Source organism: Ovis aries, chromosome 1 (assembly GCF_016772045.2).
Source record: "Ovis aries strain OAR_USU_Benz2616 breed Rambouillet chromosome 1, ARS-UI_Ramb_v3.0, whole genome shotgun sequence".
NCBI lineage: Eukaryota > Metazoa > Chordata > Mammalia > Artiodactyla > Bovidae > Ovis > Ovis aries.
This window is the reverse complement of record NC_056054.1, coordinates 269,525,626-269,543,080: the sequence shown is the minus strand read 5'-3', so window position 1 is coordinate 269,543,080 and position 17,455 is coordinate 269,525,626.

The following is a 17,455-nucleotide window of genomic DNA, read 5'->3' as shown; positions in this document are numbered from 1 at the left end:
TTGTGTCCAACTCTTTGCAACCCCATGGACTGCAGCACGCCAGGCCTGTCTGTCCATCACTAACTCCTGGAGTTTACCCAAACTCATGTCAATTGAGTCAGTGATGACATCCAACCATCTCATCCTCTGTCATCCCCTTCTCCTCCTGCCTTCGATCTTTCTCAGCATCAGGGTCTTTTCCAATGAGTCAGCTCTTTGCACCAAGTGGCCAAAGTATTGGAGCTTCAGCCTCAGCATCAATCCTCCCAGTGAATATTCAGGATTGAGTTCCTTCAGGATCTTACATCATTGTTAGAAACTGTATGCATAGTCACAGACTGAGAAGCTGGGATCAAGATCGAAGATGTTTTTGTCCGATAGCACTGGATCCCCACCTCCTGCAGGCTAACCAGACCAATGCTCGTGGGACTTCCAGTTGTTGTGGGTTGGGTCTGCCCAGATCAAGTCCTAACCCCTCATACCTGGGAATGTGACCTCATTTGGAAATAGGGTCTTTGCAGATATAATTAAGATGCAAGTTATAGGAAGAAGAGAATGGACAGACACATCCAGCAGAAGCCGCCACGTAAAGGCACAGACACGTGGAGGGAAGATGGTCACGACAGTAGAGGCGGTAATGGGAGCTATGTTGCTACAAGCCAGGGGATTCCGAGGACAGCCAGCAACCACCAGAAATGAGGAGAGAGGCATGAGCCCCCAAGAAAGAGTCAGTCCCGCCCACAACTTAATTCTGGATTTCTGGCCCTTAAAACCGCGAGAGAATAAATTTCTGCTGTTTTAAGTAACTCAGCTTGTTGTGCTTTGTTATGGAAGCTCTCAGTTCAGTTCAGTTCAGTCCCTCAGTCATGCCCGACTCTATGGAAGCTCTAGGAAAGTAATATTCCTAGAGCATATTAAAAAGCTGAGACATTACTTTGCCAACAAAGACCCATCTAGTCAAAACTATGGTTTTTCCAGTAGTCATGTATGGATGTGCGAGTTGGACTATAAAGAAAGCTGAGTGCTTTATAAAGAATTTCAAAGAATTGATGCTTTTGAACTGTGGTGTTGGAGAAGACTCTTGAGAGTCCCTTGGACTGCAAGGAGAGCCAACCAGTCAGTCCTAAAGGAAATCAGTCCTTAAATATTAAGGACTGATGCTGAAGCTGAAACTCCAATACTTTGGCCACCTGATGTGAAGAACTGACTCCTTGGAAAAGACCCTGATGCTGGGAAAGATTGAAGGCAGGAGAAGAAGGGGATGACAGAGGATGAGATGGTTGGATGGCATCACCGACTCAATGGACTTGAGTTTGAGCAAGCTCTGGGAGTTGGTGATGGACAGGGAAGCCTGGCGTGCTGCAGTCCATGGGGTCACAAAGAGTCGGACACGACTGAGCAACTGAGCTGACTGAGGAAAGTAATACAGTAGTGCTAATTTATTATTATTATTATTACAGTAACTCATTTGGAGAAACAAAGGGATTCTTCAATTTCTGATTTCTAGGAGAAGCTGAGAGCTGAATATGTTTAGCCTGGAACAATTAAATTGAACTTGTGTTTTAAAAAATGAGTGGGAAAACTTATCGGTAGTGGTTAAATGGGTATTATGAATTAATAATAAAGGGGTTGGGGGTTGAATATAGATATTTGTGTTTTTAATCAGAACAAAGAACTAGGCAAGGCACAGATACGGCTCTCACTCTTGGTTCAGTCTCTGGTGTTAACTGGTTTAGTTGGAGAACTAGTCAAGCAGGACAAGACTTGCAGATCATTGAGTCCTTTGGTTGCACAGAGTTCAAAATATCCTTGATTTACCATGGCCGTTGAAACCAATGGATTTTAAAAAAACCTCATTCGCTGGAAGATTGTTTTGGAGCTGCATCCCTCCTCTTGCTTTCCGAGTTCAGAAATGTAATTCTACAGTGAAGTTGATAGTAAATTAGTTTGTTGATTGTCACTAACCTCTACTCAGTCCCCCCGCAGCCTCCTCCGAGTGGAACATGTATCCAAGTATCTTACATGTTAATCACAGGAATGTGTTGGTTGCTGGAAATAGTTTTCTGGCTCCTAGGAATAGTTCTCTCTCCAGCCCTCAGTTTGTTGAGATCCCATTACACAGGAAAGGAAGAAAGAAATGAAAATACCATTTCAGCTTCAGGCATGAATCTAGGATGATGAGTCTTATTAAATTCCATATCAGTGCCTTAAATCTCAAAATGCAGGGTCCACTTTGATGCCTGTGGCTGACCCTGTAGTGGTCTGTGCTGTGTGCGTGCTCAGTCACTCAGTCGTGTCTGACTCTTTTGCACCCCCTGGACTGTAGGAGCCACCAGGCTCCTCTGTCCATGGAATTTCCCAGGCAAGAATACTGGAGGGGGTTGCTGTTTCCTCCTCCAGGGAATCTTCCTGACCCAGGGATCGATCCCACGTCTCCTGCGTATGCATTGGCAGGCGGATTCTTTACCACTGTGCCACAGTCTGGCAGTGCCATCATGGTTCTCCAGGGGCCGCTGTCCCGAATGGACTCCTTGTCCTGGAAAGGAAGACCGTGGCGCCTCTAGATAGGGGGTGTGTAGACACCAGCAGACTGTACAGCTGCTTTGAGCTGCTTTGGTGCAATAGCTTTGGGGCTTCTAGTACCCCATCCACAAAATGCTGATGTTCAACTGGGCGGGCAGCATGTATCTACTGGGCACATGGGAAAGGAGATAACCTGGCACCAAGGGGGTATCCGTGGGAGCTGGCCCAGTGACACCGAAGCCCTTGCGGAGATATTTTAGGCTGGCTCACACTGCGGGTGCGGACTTGCTGTGGTTGTTGGATGGGCTAGTTGCTGGGGGTTTGGGGAGGAGAACCCAGTAGAGGAAAACAGGGAGTGGCCTACGTGGGGAGAGGGGGAGAGGTGACAGATACGACAGAAGAGAGAACACGTGCCTCCCAGTTCCCACCTAGCCCATCCAGGCAGCAGGTCAGAGGGATGAGGTGGGCAGGGAGGCGGGAGGGGGTTCAGGACAGGGACACAGATGCACCCAAGGCTGATTCATGTCAGTGTTCAGCAAAAACCACCACAATCAATTCAGTTCAGGTGGGTCCCTCAGTCATGTCCAACTCTTTGCGACCCCATGGACTGCAGGCCTCCCTGTCCATCGCCATCTCCTGGAGTTTACCCAAACTCATGTCCATTGAGTTGGTGATGCCATCCAGCCATCTCATCCTCTGTCATCCCCTTCTCCTCCTGCCTTCAATCTTTCCCAGCATCAGGGTCTTTTCCAATGAGTCGGTTCTTCACAACACGTGGCCAAAGTATTGGAGTTTCAGCTTCAGCATCAGTCCTTCCAATGAGTATTCAGGACTGATTTCCTTTAGGATGGACTGGCTGGATCTCCTTGCAGTCCAAGGGACTCTTTACAATATTGTTAAGAAATTAGCTGTCAATTAAAATAAACTGATTAATTTAAAAATATCTCTAACAAACATTTACAACTATTTTTTTGATGTTAAAAAAAAAAAAAAAGAACAGAGAAAATAGCTACCTGCACTAACCAACCCTTCTGGTGTATAAATATGAAGGGCAACAGAGGAGTACCATACTTTAAAAGGAGAAATGGGCCAAGCAGGAGGACCTAGATGATTTAAAAAAAAAAAAAAAAAACTAACGAAAGAGAAAGAATAGATAAACTAGGCAACAGAGATGAACTCAAAATAAAATTTCTATCCAACCTTCCAATAGATATATTAGAGGAAATTTTGAAGGCATCACCATTGTGAAATGAGAACAGTTGCTCTGAAAAAGGAGGACTTAGAGAATAAGGAAGAGTTCTTGACATTGAAAACTATTATCATCGAAATAAAACCTGTAATAAAAGGCTTGGAAGGAAGAACAAAGGCAGTCTTCCAAAATAAAAAGATGGAAATTAAGAAAGAAAATGTAGATGACATAGAGGATCAATTCAGTAAGTCCAGTATTTTTAAAAATTAATTAATTTTAATTGGAGGATAATTGCTTTACAATATTGCGGTGGTTCTTGCCATACATTGACATGAATCAGCCACACGTGCACATGTGTCCCCCCATCCTGAACCCCCTCCCCCATCCTGAACCCCCCTCCCCTCTCCCCCCTCCCCCCTCCCTCTAGGTTGTCCCAGTACACTGGCTGTGAGTGCCCTGCTTCATGCGTCAAGCTTGCACTGGTCATCTATTTCACATATGGTGATATACATGCTTCAATGCTGTTCTCTCAAATCATCCCACCCTCCCCTTCTCCCACAGAGTCCAAAAGTCTATTCTTTACATCTGTGTCTCTTTTGCTGTCTTGCATATAGGGTCGTCATTACCATCTTTCTAAATTCCATATATATGTGTTAATATACTGTATTGGTGTTTCTCTTTCTGACTTACTTCACTCTGTACAATAGGATCCAGTTTCGTCCACTTCATTAAAAATGATTCAAATGCGTTCTTTTTTATCTTCCTGACCCAGGAATCGAGCTGGGGTCTCCTGCATTGCAGGAGAATTCTTTACCAGCTGAGCTATCAGGGAAGCCCCTATTCTTTTTCATAGCTGAGAAATATTCCATTGGGCATATGTACCACAACTTCCTTATCCATTCGTCTGCCAATGGACATCTAGGTTGCTTCCATGTCCTAGCTGTTTCTAACAGCGCTGCAATGAACACTGGGGTCCATGTGTCTCTTTCAGTTCTGGTTTCCTTGGTTTGTACGCCCAGGCTGGGTCATATGGCAGTTCTATTTCCAGTTTTCTGAGGAATCTCCATACTATACTCCACAGTGGCTGTACCAGTTTGCAGTAAGTCCAGTATTTTATCAGATGACAGTTCCAAAAATGCAAAAGAAGAAAATTGAAAGGAAGAAATATTCAGAAAAAATGATAGAAGGAAATGATCAGAACTTAAGTCTTTCAGAGCTGAAGAGAAACACAGGCTCAGCTAAAGTGTTCGACAAATATTGGGCGAGTTGAAGAGGTCAAATTTCACCCTTAGACACATCCTTGTGAATTTTCCAAACTCCAAACATAAAGAGGAGACCTTTAAAACCCACAAATGCAAGGAACAGCTATATACAAAGGTACAAGAATCACATTTGCATGGAATTTCTCATTAGCAACACTGGATATTAGAGAACAGGAAGACAGTCCATGGCCAGATCACCCTGAATGTGCCTGATCTCATCTGATCTCGTAAGCTAAACAGGGTCGCACCTGGTTAGCACCTGGGTGGGAGAAAACAGTAAGACGATGCCTTCAAGGGAAAGGATTTTGAATCACGGAAGGAAAGTGATCTCAAACAGAGAACTTTGTATCTTGCAACCTGTCAATCAAACAAGAAGGCAAAATAACGACATTTCATACATGAAAAAAGACTCAAAGTTTTACCTTCCGTGGAGTCTATCTTGAAAAATTACTTCAGGGTATGTTCTAGTAAAACAATGGCAATCGTAACTAGCAGTTATTGAGAGTTTACAAAATGCCAGGCACCGCTGTAAGCTTGCACCAATGCAGTGGTGCCCAGCTGCGAGGTCTGGGGGGCAGGTGGAGAGGGTCCATCCTGACGTCTTGATCCTCCTCAGAGAAGTGCTGATGAAAAAGCTCACAACCTGTCTGTCCGAATGAAACCCCAGATTCTCCCACAAAACATTTCCACTTGCTTTTGGAAAATATTTTGCTCTTCTTACGCTAGTTTAGTAGCAACTGCCAGCACCTGAAACCAGCCGCTAAAGCTCACCTGCAGTGTCCATCCACAGGTGGACATCCGCAGCTGCCGCAGACGTCAGACCCAGGGTGGTCTGAGTGGTCTGCCCCTTACCTTTGCTGACTGCTCAACGCATGCTCCAAGTCCTTTCTGCTGCTGCTGCTGCTGCTGCTGCTGCTGCTAAGTCGCTTCAGTCATGTCCGACTCTGTGCGACCCCATAGACGGCAGCCCACCAGGCTCGCCCGTCCCTGGGATTCTCCAGGCAAGAACACTGGAGTGGGTTGCCATTTCCTTCCCCAATGCATGAAAGTGAAAAGTGAAAGTGAAGTCGCTCAGTCGTGTCCGACTCTTAGCGACCCCATGGACTGCAGCCTACCAGGCTCCTCCATCCATGGGATTTTCCAGGCAAGAGTGCTGGAGTGGGGTGCCATAGCCTTCTCCGCCAAGTCCTTTCTAGTAGCTCCGGAAAGGGGAACCTTGGACTCCTCCTGCTATCTCCTGGACGTGTACCCCTGAAGGGCCAGGGGGATGGTTGCCATCAGAGATCTGAAGGGAAGGAGCCTTGCTGCCCCAGCCCACACCCTCTGAAATCCACCCGCAAGCTGCATCAAATGGAGTGCTGGTGGCTGTTCAGGGTGTACAATACGTGCCAAAAATTCAGGGGGAAAAATGCCAGGTACTCTTCTGAACACTTTTCCTAAACAAATTTCCTCCTCACAATTACCCTGAGTTGGCTTACTACTAACACATCATTATAATCCCACTTTATACACAAGGAAACTGAGGCATGGAAGTTATGAAGCGAGTCCGAAGTCTTACAGCTACTCCATAGTGCCGGAAATCGCGCTCTCTACGTCTGTGTCTCTATTTCTTCTTTCCAGGTAAGTTCATCCGCACCATTTTTCTAGATTCCACATATATGCGCTAATATATGCATAATTTTAAAATAAAATACCTGTAATGCATTCATATACTCCCTAATTCCTTAATCGCTGCTCGGTTTCACATTCCGAGGGCCAGACTGGAGCACCCAGGCTTGAGAAGCAGTGAAGCCAAGTGCCCTCTTCTGCCTTTGAGGAGCCTTTTTTTGGCCTTTTTTGTGTTTCCTGCCCTGAGAACTATCGTGTGCTCCAGCCGTCTGATTTTAACCATGACGGAGGTGGCTCCGGTGTTCTTTATTAGGCAGGAGATGGGGAAGTTAGAGAGAATCAGTGACCTGCCCCAGGCCTCTTTCCCAGGGAGTAGCCTGTGGGCCTTTATGTGTCCAAGGAGGGTTCCTCCCCTCCCCCGGGGCCAGCCTGGGTCAGGGAGCTCAGGTGGGATGTGAGGTGTGAGGTAGGGGGGCAGATGGACCCCCCTGAGGCTCAGAGGCCCGAGATGGGGTGGATGAGCCGAGGGCCAGATGGAACTGCGTTCTCCTTCCAGGGTGCTCCTGGCTGGCCCTGCGCCCCCAGCACCCAAAGGTATCACTAAGTGGTCATCCAGGCCCAGCAGCCTGGCTGGCTTCCCCCACTCCAGGATCCCACCTGGAACTTTCAGCGGAGGCTTTGGGTCCTGAAAGTGGGTCAGGAAACCAAGCCCTTCCCTGGCAGCTTTGGGACAAAAGCTTCTTCTCACAGCCCCACGGATCTGTCTTGGGACATGTTGTGCAATGTTGTGCGGTGTGTAGGTCCTGAGCAGAGTGGGTTGGGGAAGGAGCAAGTTCTCAGTCTTTTTTTTTTTTTTAAGATTCTTGGGCAATTTTTAAAAAATTTATTTATTTTAATTGGAGGCTAATTACGTTACAATATTGTAGTGGTTTTTGCCATACATTGACATGAATCAGCCATGGGTGTACATGTGTTCCCCATCCTGAATCTTGGACAGTTTTTAAAGTCTTTATGGAATTTGTTGCACTCTCGCTTCTGTTTTAAGCCGTGAGGCACATGGGATCGTCGCTCCCCCACCATGGATGGAAGCTGTACCTCTTGCACTGGAAGAAGGCCAAGTCTTAACCATTGGACCACCAGGGAGGTCCCCCAAGTTCTCATTCTTCCAGAACATTACATCCACACAGGTGGGGTTCAGGGACCCCAGGGGTGAAGAGTCAAGGACAGCCTGAGATAACAATGGGGAGCTTCTCCCACAGGTGTTGGCTGGGAGTAAGATCTCAGGTCCCTGGGTCTTCTGCCCTGCTGGTTAGCTTCTGGCCTTCTTTGGGAAAAAAAAAAATTTTAAACAGCAGGCACTGATGATTGGGGAGATTCCCACCAGAGCATCCTCTTCACCTCATCATGTCCGTGTCTCATGCAAAGCCTGGCGTGCAGGATCCGGGTGACTGAACCAAGAGGGTTCCCCTCGCTTGAGGAACCTGCTGGAGGAGGGGCGCGTCTGGGTGTCGTGGATTCTCCACGTGTCTGTCACCGTGGAGGATCAGCCTTCATGTCCTGGGGAACGTCGGTCTGGCTGCCCGATCCCTCGGACAGCCAGCTCCAGAGGCAGAAGAGGCCATTTCTCTTGCCGGTTTCTTGTTCTCAGACTTACTAAGAGGCAGTCACTCCTACTTACTGCGCTCGCTCTGTCTGTTGAGTCTGTGGGGTCATGAAATTTCTAATCCACAAATGACCCCTGCCGGCGCTTCTCCAAAATAGACGAGTGGACGGTGGAAGAGGGGAAAGAGGAGCCAGACACTGCAAAAATGCAGGCAACTCCTGCCAATTCATTTTCCTTTTAAACGTCACAACTGGCTTCTCTTCGTCTTTTTTCTGCTTTTAGAATTACAGGGAAAGATGAACAATTATGTAGGTTGATCAGACTCGCTGAAGGATGAAACCCCAAATTTGTCTGTTTAGTGATGGAACAAAGACCCTCTTTTTATTCCAGCTCAGGAAACAGTAGAAGGTGCGACTTTCAAGCACCTTGCTCTTATCAACAGCAGCAGCAGGCTAAACATTAGTCTTCTGGTTAATGCGTTTTCACAACTCAAACATCAACGCAGGTCACCTTTCCGTGTCAGCTGCTCAACCACCCACTCCTTTCCACCTCTCCCAAGACCTCAGATGGGAGACCAAGTAAAACCTCTTCCTGATCGGGGCCGCCTATGCTCCAGGCTGGCCTTGTGTTGCCTGGGGGTTTACTGCTGACCAGTCCTGCAACCTGAGAGTCTTAGGCAGTAAGAGTGCTTTCCAAACCCCTGTGAGCCTCGGAAGATTGTTGCCTGGATAGAAGAGGCAGTCTGAGAGCTGGTGCTAAGTCGTTGAATTGTCTGGGGCAGGTCAGTGGATTTGGGGACAGTGCAAAGACCATCAGGATTCTTGGTTTCCAAAAGCACGGCCCTTGGGCTGGCGTGGTCCCCCAGCCCTGCTCCCTCTGAGCTCCGTGCACCTGCCCTTCCCTCTCCCATCCCCCCCCCAGTCCCTCCCCTGGTCCCCACGTGTCCTAGCTGGGTCCTGACCTCAGGCGGAAAGCACTTGCCTTCCATTCAGGAGGCTGGCTTCTCAAATCGCAGCTTCTGCCAGTCCGCTTCTGGAAACGTGGGCTTTCCTCTTATTTTCAGAGACATGGTTCCTTTCTGTCATCTGGGCCGGGAGGCAAGGCTGAGGTCCTGCTCTCGAGACCGCTGCCCCCATGCTGGGGGGCTTCCCAGTCTATCCTTGGGAGACCTGGCCTTGCTCACCCTCACACACCCCCTCTCCACCTAGGTCTGACGTTTCCTTCCTGAACTGCGGGCCTGTGACCTGCCGTGGCCGTCTCCCAGCCCAGCTGCCTGCTTCTAGATCCTGGACCCTCCTCTCCTCCTGGGTTCCCGCCAGGACTCCCCAGGCCTGCACGGTGGTGGGCTGGGCTCTCTCTGCTCGTCTGGAACCCCTCCCTCCCTGGCCCTGCTCCCTGCTGGCCTTCTGTCCGGCCCTAACCCCCTGCCCTGCCGGGGGTCCAGGGCTCAGTCATCCCAGCCCACATTCTCTGGCCTGGTTTCCAGTGTGAAGACCCACAGCCAGAGCCTCCCACCACTGCTGGGGCCCAGGAAGAACCACCAGTCCATGCTTTGGGGAAAATGTTGTCCATTCTTTGCCTCTGTGAGATGCAGTTTCCCAAGAGAAGTGGGGGTGGATCTCCTCTTTTCCTTTGAAGAACAGCATAAAGTTGGGATATTTGTACATAATGCTCTGCACCCAAGAAGACCTGTATTCTCATGGGCAACTGCTACTCCAGGGCTGGACTCAGGGTCCAGGGGAAACATGCCCAATGGCTAGCCAGGCGTATGGGGATCACGATGAGGTTCCCAAGGTGCACTGGTCTTTTCACATCAGGGTGTAACACGCGGGCCAGCTGTATGTTTGCATACCGCAGGCCTTGTTGGTATATGGCAGGCCTTCCCTTAGTGTTGGCTGGACGGAGAAATGCCCAAGGGACCCTAGAAGAGAAGGGGAGGACAAAGGAAGAGGGGAAACAGGGCTATTCCACGCCTGCCTTCCCCAACCCGCCATGAACAGACTTGTAATTAGCCCGTACTGGAGCTGGGTAACTGCCCTTTAGGAATTAAGCACGTCCCTCGTTGAGGGTCCTGGGGGTAAATGTAGCCCTTTAGGACAGAGGGTTGGAAGGACATTTGGCAAATGTCCCTGCATAACTGGGTGTCTTCGGTAACAGAAATGCCTTGGAGTTGGGGAGGATAAAAGTCTGAAATCAGGATGCCAGCAGGGTGGGTGTCTTCTGAGGCCCCTCTCTTTGGCTGGTAGATGTTGGTCTTCTTCCTACATCCTCACGGGGTCTGCCCTCTCTGTGTGTCTGTGCCCTAGTTCCCCTTTTTATAGACATCAGTCATTTTGGACTAAGGGCCCCCCCATACTTCAGGATGATCTCATCTTAATTAATGACATCTGTGTAATTGCAATGACTCTGAGTCCAAGTACAATCATAGTCTGAGATCGGGGGGTTAGGACTTCAACATGTGAATTTCAGCTCATAGCAGGGGACCTTGGGGTGGGGGGGGGCAGTCTTTGACAGCCCGGGTGATGAAGGTGGGAAATTGTCTGCTGGGGACAGTTCTCATCCTCGCATGGAGCTTGTCGCCTTCTTTCCATCTTGGCCACAGGGTGCAGTGTGCAGGAGCGTAGTTCTCCGACCAGGGATTGAACCTGTGCCCCCTGCAGGGGAAGCAAGGAGTCTTCACCAGTGGACCTGCATTTCTTCAAGAGAATCATGCTTCACTTGCAGGAGGATAAAATGTGCCCCAAGAGCCGAACTTGCCCGTCCTGATTCCATGGCTCTGGGACTCTGGTCCACCTTGAGGCTGGTTGCTGGGACTGCTCCTGTAGGGGCGGCTGGGAGGGGTGGGCGGCGGTGTGGCCGTGGCTCCCGCCTGGTTCAGGTCGGAGAAAGTGGAGGTGGGAGACGGGACGTGGCCCAGACGACAGGTCAGAGCCTGCTCCAGGGCCACGCCAGCATCTCAGGGAAGGAGAGAACGCCATTCCCCGTGGAGGCCAGCTTGAGGCTGGGACAGTGGTTGGAAGGGCTGGATTGAGGGAAGCTAGAGGGCGCTGGGCAGGGAGGCAAGGGGAAGGACAGGGCTGGGAGTATTTAAAGATGTGAAGGGTCCAGGTTGCTGGAAGCCCTCAGGGGCACGTGTGCTGGGCTCCCATTAAGGAGGGCTATGGCTGGCCCTGCCAAGGAGCCAGACGGTGTTACGGAGTCAGGCCAAGGCCATCAGGGGTCTTTGATGGGAGGCCTGCCTGTGACAGTGAGGCGTTCAGACTCCTAGTCTGTGTGAGGGACATACAGAGGACACGGGGCCATAAGGGATGAGCCAGGGGCGGGTGGGAGGGGGAGGGAAGGAGGGGGGGCAGGCCTGGGCCGGGCCTGGGAGTGGGGACATCAGAAGGAGTGTCAAGGCACCTGCCTGTAGGCCGTGGGGCACTCTGTGGGAGAACTAGGTTATATAGATGGGGATAGAGCTGCTTAGAGGGAAGGGGGCATTTGCCATCTCCAGAGGCCCCAGGAGGAGTCACGGAGCAGCCGAAGTAGGCAGGTCTCGTCTGGAAGCTAGGAGACACCCTTGCAGATTCGGGGGTTGTTCCTGTGACAGAAGCTTTGCGGGGCAGAGGGAGCAGGGAAGACCCCCTGGTTAGTGGGAGGAGGACCCAAGGAGGAGAGGCGTGCTGGCAGAAGAACCTGAGCTCCCTGGGGCAGGGAGCACCCGTCACTGCAGCCGCAGCTCTGGACCCAGCAGTGTGCGTGGCATAGAGTAGGCGCTTGCTAAGTGCCTGTTTAGTGCTGGAAGGAAAAGAGCTGGGATAGTCTCTGCAGCCAAGGTTGAGAAGTGTTTCAGGAAGGGAAGTGGTCTACCTCAGATCAGCAACTATAGACCTTCTTGGATCATATCAGGTTCCTGGGGCGGCTGCACAGATGGCCACAGCCACTGTGCCTTAATACAACAGAAATTTATCCTCTCACGGTTACGGAGACCAGAAGTCTGAAATTCAGGTGTCAAGAAGCAACAGGACTTTTCACAAAACTTATTTATATATTTGGCAGCACCAGGTCTTAGTTGCAGCATCCAGACATTTCATGGAGATGCAGGGATTTCTAGTTGTGGCGCAGGCTCAGTAGTTGTGATGCTCAGGCTCAGCTGCTCCACAGCATGTTGGGATCTTTGTTGCCTGAATGGGGATTGAACATGCATCCCCTGCATGGCGAGGCAGATTCTTAGCCACTGGAGTGCCGAGGAAGTCCCCACGCTCCTCCTGAAGGCTTTCGGGAGGGGCCCTTCCTTGCCTCTTCCAGCTCTCTGTGGCCCCTGGTGCTCCTTGGCTTGCGGAGGCATCCCTTCAGCCTTCACCTCTGTCTATACATGGCTTCTGCCCCGTGGCTATCCTTGTGCTCTTTCCCTTTCTGACTCTTCCAGGGACACCTGTCATTGGACTTCAGGCTCACCACCATCCACGATGAGGATGATGTCATCCTGAGACCCTTACTTAAATAACGTCTGCGTGCACACGTGCTCAGTCGCTTCAGGCGTGTCCGACTCTTTGCAACCCCATGGACTGTAGCCCGCCAGGCTCCTCTGTCCATGGGATTCTCCAGGCAAGAATACTAGAGTGGGATGCCATTCCCTTCTCCAGAGGATCTTCCCAACCCAGAGATCGAACCCAGGTCTCCTGCATTGCAGGCAGATTCTTTGCCGTCTGAACCACCAGGGAACAGAAAAAGTGCTCAATAAATGTCAGCTGCTATTACTAGATGTTATGAGTTTGACTTTAAAAGCAATACTGAATATTTGATTTGTCGTGTGTGCGTGCTTAGTCACGTCTCACTCTTTGCCACCCTATGGACCGTAGCCCACCAGGCTCCTCGGTCCATGCGATTCTCCAGGCAGGAATACTGGGGTGGGTTGCCATGCCCTCCTCTGCGAGATCTTCCTGACTCAAGGGTCGAACCCGAGTCTCCTGTGTCTCCAGCACTGCAGGCAGATTCTTTATTGCTGAGCCACCTGGGAAGCTCAGTTACATCTGCAAAACTTGTTATTCAAAGCTAAGGTCACATTCTTAGGTGCCAGGTGGATGTGAAGTTTGGTAGGGCCACCAGTCAACCTGGTATGACCAGAGCCTGACATTTTTGACAGTGAAAGAAGAGAAAATATGGGTAAAGGTTAACAATTTGTTTCAATCTTTGTTTAGAAGCAATGGAAGAAAGAGAGGAGAAGAAAAGGTTGGTGATGTTGGAAGGGCAGGGGTTGACGGAAGAACAGTCCGTGGAGGAAGTTTGGCGATAATAGGCAGGGCTGCCTTTTGTTCAGTTTAGTAAGAGCCAAGGGCTTCCCTGGTGGCTCAGATGGTGAAGAATCTGCCTGCCAGGCAGGAGACCCAGGTTCAATTCCTGGGTTGGGAAGAACCCCTTGGAGAAGGAAATGGCTACTCACTCCAGTATTCCTGCCTGAAAAAACATTCCATGAACAGAGGAACCTGGCAGGCTACAGTCCATGGGGTTGCAAAGAGTCAGACACGACTGAGCAGGCAGGTTGGATTGAAAACCCACCTGAATGACCTCGCCTTAACATAACCAGTTACATCTGCGATTACTCTGTTTCCAAATAACATCACATTCACAGGTTCCAATGGCTGAAATTTCAACATATATTTTTGAGGAAATAATAATCTGTAGGAAACATATTCTACAGAGTTGGCGAAGTTCTTCAAGAGCTTTAGAAACAGCAGTCCCAAGAATCCAAGGAACTTCATTGGGAGCACAGGGAATCTTGTGTCTGATTGTATTTATACTTGGAGAATTCCCATGTGGCTTGAGTTCCAGCTACAGATAGAGGGGCCAGAGCACCATATTTCATCCAGGGTTGACTGTAGCCTATGTGAGTGGAGAGACATTCAGGCCATCTTGGGAGAACAGCACCAGCACACCCCCGTCCTCAGCCCACCGCCCCTTCCCACTGACCAGGACCCCCTAATTAACCACCCCTCTAAATCACCACCCCCTCTAAACGCTGGTCGTGAGCCCAGATCTCAGCACCCAGGGACTGAGGCAGATTTTATCTTTTCCAGCTTCAACCAGCTCCTAGATTCTTGGCTTCTGATAGATCAGAAGTGAATGAACTGAAAAGCTTCTCACATAGGCAGCTGGTCCCAAATTACCAAATACCAGAAATTTCAGAAATACAGATGTCCAGACCAGCTGTTCAGAGGTGGAGATAAATGGCCAAACAGGTTAGTAGAAGAGATGATGCCATTCTAGCCTAACCCCCTAGGAGGACCTTCCATCCCTAGATGCCTGGAATCTTTCCAGGGCTGGATGGGAAAGCTGGGGTCACCTCACCTCCCCACAGGGTGTCCGGACCCCCAAGGCCACAGCTTGCAGGGAACCAGGCGCCCCCTGGTGGACATTGTTGACTACTCCCCTTAGGAAAGCAAGAGGTGCTTGCTGGCAATTCTAGGAAAGGTTGGCTCCACCAGGATGCAACAGGCTCAGAATAAAAGAGGACCTTAAGATCATCCAAGACTTGTCTCTGTTTCCAAAGATAAGGAAATGGAGGCCAAGAAGAAAAGGGACATTTCCATGGTCATAGAGCTAATTAAGGGCAGAGCAGCTTAGAACCCCTGGGTGTCTAACAGAACACCGAGGATCATTTAACACCATGAAGAATTGGGTCCTTGGAGCCTCCTCCTGTCTTTAACTGAAAATATCTTCAGTTGAGGGTGGGATAATTTTAGGCTTCTCCCCAGATCCTTATGTGATTGACGATGGGTGAGATATTGGGTGTGTGCTAAGTCACTTTAGTTCAGTTCAGTTCAGTCGTTTAGTCGTGTCTGACTCTTTGTGACCCCATGAACTGCAGCACGCCAGGCCTCCCTGTCCATCACCAACTCCCAGAGTCCATCCAAACCCATGTCCATTGAGTCATTGATGCCATCCAACCATCTCATCCTCTGTTGTCCCCTTCTCCTCCTGCCCTCAATCTTTCCCAGGGTCAGGGTCTTTTCAAATGAATCAGCTCTTTTTATCAGGTGGCCAAAGTATTGGAGTTTCAGTTTCAACATCAGTCCCTCCAGTGAACACCCAGGACTGATCTCCTTTAGGATGGACTGGTTGGATCTCCTTGCAGTCCAAGGGACTCTCAAGAGTCTTCTCCAACACCACAGTTCAAAAGCATCAGTTCTTTGCCGCTCAGCCTTCTTTATAGTCCAACTCTCACACGTATACATCACCCCTGGAAAAACCGTAAGTCACTTCAGTCGTGTCCAACTCTGCAACCCTATGGACTGTAGCCCACCAGGCTCCTCTGTCCATGGGATTCTCCAGGCAAGAATACTGGAGTGGGTTGTCATGCCCTCCTCCAGGGGAGCTTCCTGACCCGGGGATCAAACTCATATTTCTTATGTCTCCTGTATTGGCAGGTGGGTTCTTTACCATTAGCACCCCCTGGGAAACCCACCTACTAGGTGAAGTGAAATGAAGTGAAAGTCACTCAGTCATGTCTGACTCTTTGTGACCCCATGGATTGTAGCCAGCCAGGCTCCTCTGTCCATGGGATTCTCCAGGCTAGAATCCTGGCATGGGTTGCCCTTCCCTTCTCCAGGGGACCTTCCCTACCCAGGGATGGAACCCTGGTCTCCCACGTTGCAGGCAGATTCTTTACCATCTGACCCACCTAGGAAGCCCCTGGTTATTAGGTGGTGTCACGGAAAACAGAGAAAACCACAAAGTTCTAATCACCTAAGAGACTTCTGCTTTAGTGTGCCAGTTGCCTTCTGGAAATATTTGTCATTTAGTCATTTTCTATAGTTTTCAATTGAAGGAAAGATTCTTCAAATTCTACAGTGGTTTACAGTTTTCAAAAATTTCACACACCTGATTTCATATAATCCTGTAATAACCCTTTTTTCTCCTTACCCTTGTGTTGGTCCTCACCGTTTCCCCCTTGCCACTGGTAACGACTAGCTTTTTTTCTGTATCTGTCAGTCTTTTATTTGAGAAACTTTTATTTTCAGTCAGTGACGATGTAGAGTTTCTAACTAGGAATTTTCAAAAAATGAGTGTTTTCAGGAGGGATGAAGTAGGCATATTCTCTTATAGAAAATGTGTCTTGGAATTTCCCTGGGGGTCCATGGTTAAGACTCTGCTTCCACTGCAGAAAGCGCAGATTTGATCCCTGGTCAGGGAACTAGGATACCACATGCTGCACTGCATGGTCAATAAAAAACAAATAAATTAATTAAAAAACAGAAATATTTCTTAGAGAAAGTACTGCAGCCTGTTCCATCATTTCCCAGAACTAGGTGGGGAAAATTGCCATTTTCAAGAGACTTGGTGGTGTTTGGCCTCCAGCCACAAAATCAGAGTTCCTACGTTCAGGTGACAGGGCTTCCTTCTCCCCATATTTCTATGATTTGCAAATGTCTTAGCAACTTTTATTAATGAGGACCACCCGTTTTGCTGTGATGGTGTCTCCAGACCTGAAACTTCAGGGGATTCTTACAGACATACAGGGAGGGCTAAGCTTATTTATGGAGCTAGTAATATCTAGCGCTATTTATTTATACTCCATCTCCTTCCAAAACACCTTGGAATCTGCTGTACACAAACCAAATAACATTATTTGGTTTAGGTTTATATATGGCGATGTTAATGCAACAACAACAAAAATCCCCAAGACCTTGCAAAGGAGAAGGAAGCAGTTACAGTGAGCAGACCATTCTGCGGCTTATCCTTGACCACGGCTCTAAATGTCCTAGGAGCCACTGGGTTGCATAATATTCATTATTAGAAGGAGGGGAGCCTGCAATCTTCACAAAGGCCTTTCCCCTATGGCATTATATTCTTTAAAAAACTAAACCTGGGCCTTCTATTGGGCTCACTGGGTGACAAATAGAGCCCTGCCCTTGACAGTGATATCCGCCCCAATGCAGAAGCCGTTCTCATTCAGCTGCTTCTTGTAATGACCTCAATAAAGTCTAAAGACGTAATTATAAACACAAACATGCTGAAGCAGCTCATCCATGGGGTCCAGGTATCGGTGTCTCTTGCATGTGGGCCTCATAATGGGATGGGACGTCAGTCCACTTAGGGCTGGAGACTACCCTCAGGCAAGGCCTGATAGATGCCAGGGGTCCTGAGTGGCACAAGGATTCTGGGGGGCACAGCTTCAGAACCCGCCCGCACACACGTGTGTTGATGCTTCGGAAGCTTTCTGATGGCTGGTCCCAGGGGACGATGGCGGGGAACCCTCCTCCCTGTATTCGTCTTCGGGGCAAACTTCCTATTTGGGGACATAGGAAC